The sequence below is a fragment of the Triturus cristatus genome, chromosome 8 (genome assembly GCF_964204655.1).
Source record: "Triturus cristatus chromosome 8, aTriCri1.1, whole genome shotgun sequence".
NCBI lineage: Eukaryota > Metazoa > Chordata > Amphibia > Caudata > Salamandridae > Triturus > Triturus cristatus.
Window position 1 is genome coordinate 1676167962 of NC_140591.1, and position 7277 is coordinate 1676175238.

Consider the following 7277-nt stretch of genomic DNA (forward strand, 5'->3'; position numbering starts at 1 on the left):
CGGTAGCAGAACTCCCTGGTAGAATAATTAATTATATGAAAACTTTAATGCCCGCGATGCGGGTGAATTGGGATAAATTATTGGCATGCAAGCAGAAGAAAGATGAGCCAGTGTCCGATTTCTTCACCAGGTTCGAAGAAACGTTTATCGACCATAGTGGACAAGATATGAGTACGGAAGGTGGTCAACGATTATTTGTTGATAAATTTGTGCATAATTTACTTCCTGAGTTGTGCAAGAAATTGAAAGATTCTGAGAGTTCTTGGGCTGTTTCCTCTTCAGCACAAATACTGGCTACTGCACAGTATTACGAAAATAGGGATAAAGATGAGAAAGATAAAGCAGACAAGAAAACAAAAGAATTGAAAACAAAGGTTCTGTTACAACAGGCCTACCCACCACGCGGTAGTCAGAGTAACTATCAGTTTCAAAGAAACATGCAAAGGTTCGAATATTCACAACCGCGTGTTCCTGTAGGTCCCAATCAATGTTCGTATTGTAAAGAAGAAGGTCATTTTAAGTATAGTTGTCCTATATTGTTGCAGCGTACGAATAATGCTTATGACACGAGAGGTAGAGGTGGTCAGCAAGCTCCTAGAGGTAGAGGGCGTGGAAATGTTCCCCAGAACGCGCGTCCTCTTCCGCCTCAAAATACGATGAATAGTTTTGATCAACAAGCCAATGCAACTGGTAGGACAGCTCAGTACTATAACGATGACTATTATGCGGAAGATGAAAATGCGGAAGGTAATGATTACTAGGACAGCCATAGACAGAGAGAGGGAGTTGTTTTAGTGCCAGTAGACCAGAGTGGACCGTATGTCAAGGTGACTACAGCGGGTGTATCAGAGCCTTTTCTATTAGATACTGGTGCTGCAAAGAGTTCTATTATGCACTCAAAACTCCCTGGTGTGCCTTTGTCTGGCGAAATGAATGTTTCAGTAGGTTTTTCTGGTGCCCCGGTTAGGAACCCGATCTCTAGTCCTATGCCCCTTTCTGTTGGACCTTGTGAGCTGAAAGCACCCCTTATCCTAACGACAGGTTGTGGTGAAAACCTGTTAGGATTGGATTTTTTAAAGAGATTACATGCGACATTATATTGTTCTCCCTCAGGAGTACAGCTTACACTGGGTAGGGAAGTGATTTCTCCAATGTATTTGTCAAAGAATAAACTGCCAGCTGAATTGTCGTCTCTTCCAGATGTCCTTTGGGCTACTGGTCCTAATGATGTGGGCCTCTTGGAAATACCGCCATATGTGGTCACTTTGAAAGACAATGTTAAATTGCCACGCATTCCCCAGTACAAGATCTCTAATGAAGGTGAGAAAGCGTTGTTAGCGATCATCTATGACTTGATTGAAAAGGATGTAATTGAAGAGACAAGAGGCAACGTTTTGCAATAGTCCGGTTCTGCCTGTTTTAAAACGTACTGACCCTTCTCAGCCACCTGTTTACAGATTTGTGATCGATCTTAGAGAGGTCAATAAGATAGTTGTGCCACAGTTTCCAGTTGTCCCTGATATAACTGCCTTGTTAACTATGATTCCAGCTTCCGCTGCTTGGTTCTCAGTGATCGATTTAAAGAATGCTTTCTTTAGCATCCCGATTGCAGAGGAGAGTAGGGATATTTTTGGTTTTAGTCTAGGAGGTCGAAGCTTCCGTTTTAAACGCGCTCCACAGGGCTACTGTGAAAGTCTATCAATATACAGTCAGGCTTTAAAAGCGCAGCTTGATGCAATTGTTCTACCTAGTGGTGCTACCCTTATTCAGTATGTTGACGATTTACTAATCGCCGCGGATACTGAGGAGATTTGTAAAGAAGCTACATTGTTATTGTTGCGTCATTTGTCTACCTTTCATCACAAAGTGTCTCTCTCAAAACTGCAATATTGTCGACAAGAAGTGACCTACTTAGGTCATCTCTTATCGAAAGAGGGAAGGAAACTGACCCCAGAAAGAATTCAGGCCATTGCACAATTGAGCGTGCCAAGAACACAGAGAGAAGTGCGTGCTTTCTTGGGTATTACTTCATACTGTAGGCAGTGGATCCCGAGTTTTTCTTTGCTGGCAAAACCTTTGATAGCATTAACATGTAAAGATACCCCGAATCCCGTCCCGTGGTCTGAAGAGTGTCAGAAAAGTTTTTCGGAATTGCGTAATGCATTATGGTCAGCTCCTGTGTTGGGTACCCCCGATTATAGTAAACCCTTTACATTGTATGTTTATGAGAAGGAAGGTTGCGCATTGTCAGTGTTAACACAGTCTTTTGGAGACAAACAGCGTCCATGTGCGTATTTCTCGTCAATTTTGAATCCGGTAGCTAAGGCATTGCCGAGTTGCTTGAGAGCCACAGCGGCAGCAGCTGTGTCTATTCGACAGTCTGCTGGGTTAGTAATGAATAACGCGTTGATTGTAATGGATCCGCATGCAGTGGACACGTTGTTGAACAGGACCAAGACACAGCACTTAACTAGTGCTCGATTGTCAGGTTATGAGTTAACACTGTTAGCGAGTCATGTGCACATAAAGAGGTGCAACACGTTGAATCCAGCTACTTTACTGCCGATTTCAGCAGACACAGATGAGATTGAACAACATGATTGTCTGTTCAGAACAGAAGAAGAAACAAAAGGGAGAGTGGACCTTAAAGATACTCCCCTGGTTGAGTGTGATGGTACCTTATGGGTGGATGGTTCGTGCTTCAAACTTCCGAATGGTGATACGACTGCTGCATATGCTATCACGACTTTGCACACGATTGTTGAAACTGCACGTATACCACATAATTCGGCTCAAGCAGCAGAATTAATTGCACTTACGAGAGCATGCGTGTTGTCGAAAGGAATGAAAGTGAACATATATACTGACAGTCAGTATGCCTTTGGCGTGGCCCATAGTTTTGGGCGCTTGTGGAAAGAACGTGGGTTCCTGACTTCGCATGGAACTAAGATTCAGAATGGTCAGTTGGTGAATGATCTCCTTGAGTCGTTGACCTTGCCGTTACAAGTTGCGATTGTAAAATGCAGTGCACACAAGAAGGTTACCGATGATGTTGGTCGTGGTAATGCTTTTGCTGACGAAATAGCGAAAGAAACAGCAAAAGATGTTACAACTCGAATGTATGTTGCCGGCCCTGCAAGATGGGTTGGTGATGTTGGAATGTGTGAAGACACGATAGAGAGTGTGAAGTCCCTTCAAGCTGAAGCCACAGAGAAAGAATTGAGTATGTGGAAAGAAAGTAAGGGTAAATTGGATGAAAATGGTTGTTGGGTTGATTTGTCAGAACACCGGCGATGGTTGTTACCTGATGCATATGTGCTTCCAGTGGTTACGATGGCACATGGAATGGCGCATATCAGCGTGAAAGGGATTTGTAAGTTGTTGGCTCCAGTATGGCAGAATGCTGGAATTCCCAAGTGTGCGGAGAATGTGGTCAAAAATTGCATGGTATATTTGAAATACAATCCTGGTAGGGGAACCCCAACTCCAGCTGGTCATTTTGCACCTCCAACGTATCCGTTTGAAGTTTTGCAGCTAGATTTCATCCACATGGAAAGGTGCAACAATTTGAAATATGTACTTGTTGTTGCTTGTGCTTTTTCAAGGTGGATAGAAGCATATCCCCTAAAAGACAACACTGCCTTATCAACAGCTAAAGCCCTTGTCAAGGAATTTTTCCCTAGGTTTGGAATGCCAAGAATGGTATGGAGTGATAATGGGAGTGAATTTGTGGGACGAGTGATGAAGAATGTATGTGAGGGACTAGGTATAAAGCAGAAATTCCACGCTGCCAATCACCCCCAATCAGCTGGACTAGTAGAGTGTTACAATGGCACTTTGAAACTTAAGTTGGCTAAGATTCAAGCAAGTTCTGGTCTTAAATGGCCTGATGCACTGCCCTTAGCACTCCTATCAACAAGAATGACTGCGCATTCACGAGTGGGACTTAGTCCCTACGAAATCGTGTTTGGCCGCCCGGCCAATATATGGGGAGTGCCAAGGCCTACAAAATTCAGTGAGATCGAACATCCAGTACTGCTTGATTATTTGTATGAATTGACGGCTAAATTGCGTGTTTTACACCAACAGGTGCATGATACTCTGCCCCAGGTCTCTGAAGCTCCAGGACATCCTATCAATCCTGGATCATGGGTGCTGGTCAAAAACTTCAAGAGGACAAAGAATGATGAGCCCCGTTGGACTGGCCCCCATCTCGTCCTCCTTTCAACGAGATCGGCTGTTCGAGTAAAAGGGAAAAAGAACTGGATACACGGCGTTCCCTGCAAGAGGGTCCCTTTGCCTTTGCCTTACGACCAGTGGGTCCAGGAAGGGATCGCTGACTCAGAGACTGAGACTGTGCCTCGTTTTCTGCCGTTTAGCGATGCACGAGTAAAAGGAACGCTTTCTGAGAAGGAAAGCGATGACATCTTGCAAGAAGCTGTGCAACCGTCAATTCGATTGGACACTACCGAGCCTGAACTCTTGTTTCGAGACCAAACAGTACCTACAAGAAGTCGTTACAATTTGAGGCCGAGAACTATGGACAAATAAAAATTCTTTTTCTTTGATTTTTTTTTTTTTGAGTAGTGCAGCTCTCTCTTCCATCTGAGGAACTTTCTTATTTTTGCTTTTTCGAACCGCCATCCGGGTTCAGCTGTAGGGTCGCGGTGCCAAGACTTTGGGGTACAAGCCGGAGACGTTAGGTCAACGGTCTGGTTGGTCTAGGGCGTTCCCTGGACTGACAGGTGTACTCCTTAGCAGAAGACACTCATCCGCCGCGAACAGCACGATTAGAGGATGGAGTTTTTCGAGATGAAGAGACCCGCTGAGGAAATAAATTTTAAGAGCAGGATATGTAAAGTAATGAATAGCAAACGTTTTGTAATATTATGTCTGTTTGTACTATTTAGCATGGTGATGTTTTCTGTAGGTTATGTATTATTGTCTTTTCAGGTGCCGTTTGCACACACTATACAGCCCATACCTCCTCCTACTGTTCCCTCGCACTCTTTCCACCCTCTGCCTGAACACGAACAAGCTAGACGTTCTTAGTTCGTAAACAATTCGTTTATTCAACTCCTGCACCAGCACCAACTAGTTATGAACACAACAAATTGCTGGGTGTGTGGTTTGATGCCGCATACCATCGATAAGGGTATCCCGTATCTAGTGCTGCCGTTTAGCTATAATGGGTCATCATGGACATTCCAGACTATGTTTCTTTTTGCACTTAAGACCTATTCCCCACGACCACCGCGTTCCAATAGACCTATCATGAACAATAAAGCCTTGATGAGAGGAGTTGCTGATATGAGTAGAGATATCGATGCATATTCATCTGTTCCCAAGGATGAGTTGCGAGCTTATGTGGGTTGGAACGCAACGGGGTATAGCATTAGTCTGGGCGAGAAACAGCGTTAAAGTTCATCCCCGATTTGGGTCGTACCCCACATAGGTCGGTTCTGTTTACAAGGCAATGGTCGGAATCCAAGAGCTCAATTAGGGAAGAGTGACTGTGCTGAAACGTACATTTTTCCATCACAGTTTTCCCCTGCATTTTTGGCTGCCAAGGGTACATACTTTGTTTGTAATGACCGAGCATATACGTGGTTGCCCCCTGATTTCTCAGGCACGTGTTATGTTGCAAATTTGCTACCGCCGACATTTACTGCCGCCTCTTATTATCACAAGACCAGAGTTGTGAGAGGCGTTGTTAGTAAGGAGGATACTCCCGGTCAGGAAGCGGGAGACTTTTTCCTGGGTTTCCTGCCGTTTTGGGGACCAATGGTCAATAGTAGGAACCTGAGACAACTGACTCGTGTAGTTGAATCCACTGTTAATGCAACGGCTGGTGCCCTTGGTAACTTGACAGCTGAGCTCCAAGTGGATCGCCTCATGACGTTGCAGAACCGTATGGTTCTAGATGTCATACTTGCAGACCATGGTGGAGTATGTAAGGTTATCCAATCAAGCTGCTGTATTTTCATACCAGATAACGCTCCGACAGTCTATCAGGCCATTTCCAAACTGCATAAGATTTCCGAATCCATTCATGTGGATAAAGGAGACTGGTCGATGATGGGGTGGTTCTGGGGACTGATATCAGCTTGGGGATGGAAGATTCTCATAGTCATTGGGACGATCTTAGCCATTCTTTTCCTGTTCTGTCTATGTATACAGTGTGCTCCTGTAATGTGTAGCCTCTGTGTTACATCATGTGTAAGGAAACCTGTATCAAGGGACGAGCTAAGCAATAGGATGATGCTACAGCAACATCTTCATGACTATATGAATATAGACCTGGACTCAGATTAGTATGAGTATAGTTATTGCCTATGTAAGGGCAAAAGGAGGGTCTGTAGTACTGTAAATTTCGGAACCATGTTGGTAGCATGGTCCTACCATGCCGAATTTGGTATCAGCGTACCGCAAATGACTAATGCGGTATGTATGAGTGTTTTCGTCATGTTTCCCCGATGAATTCACCGCGTATATGTATACTACATATAAAACCCTCGGGTTCCATTTTAGAATGGTAACCATTTTGTGGTTTCCCTCACATAGGCTGCACATTAAAACCATGTGTAGGCCTAACGGACACGCAATCCTCCTGTGACTTCTTTGTGACCTGTGAAAACTGACTCCGCTGCCCGAGGTCAGTCCTGTCCGGCCGGTTCCTTTTACTGCGGCCAAATGGGATTAGCATCAGGGCCCGACACATCAAAAAGTCGTGCATTCCACACGAACCCTGACTAATCTCTTTCACACCTGACTCTGTTTCCTACTTTATGGCTTGTTTCACGAGAAGGAGGTGCCCGTTTTATTGGGGTCTGCTGATATCTGATGAGGGTTCTGAGCCTCGCTGGGTAAATAATTATGTGCTGTCCGAGCTGAAATGTGAGATTATCATCATGACTGTGCTTTTTCTTTGAAGCGAAAATATGTGAACAACCACTTGTAAAATAGGGGCGGTGTTGCCCAGAGCGTAATATTCTGTATATAAGAAAAGACTGATTTTGGTTCGGGGGCAGTCTCCTGAGAACATACACCGTGTTGTACTTCTCGGATACCTGTGATTGGTCTGCAGCCAATAAATACGATCTTTGACTTCATCTAGAAGACTCTGTGTTTCTGTGGTCTGAAACAGGAAGAACTCGAAGTCTTCGGGTGTGTCCCCTGGCACCGCTGGGTTGGTTCTGAAAAACCCAGTACTTCAGTATCCTTTAAATCAACTCTGGCTTTTGTCTCTTCCTCCGTGCGGAGGAAGCAGTCGTGTT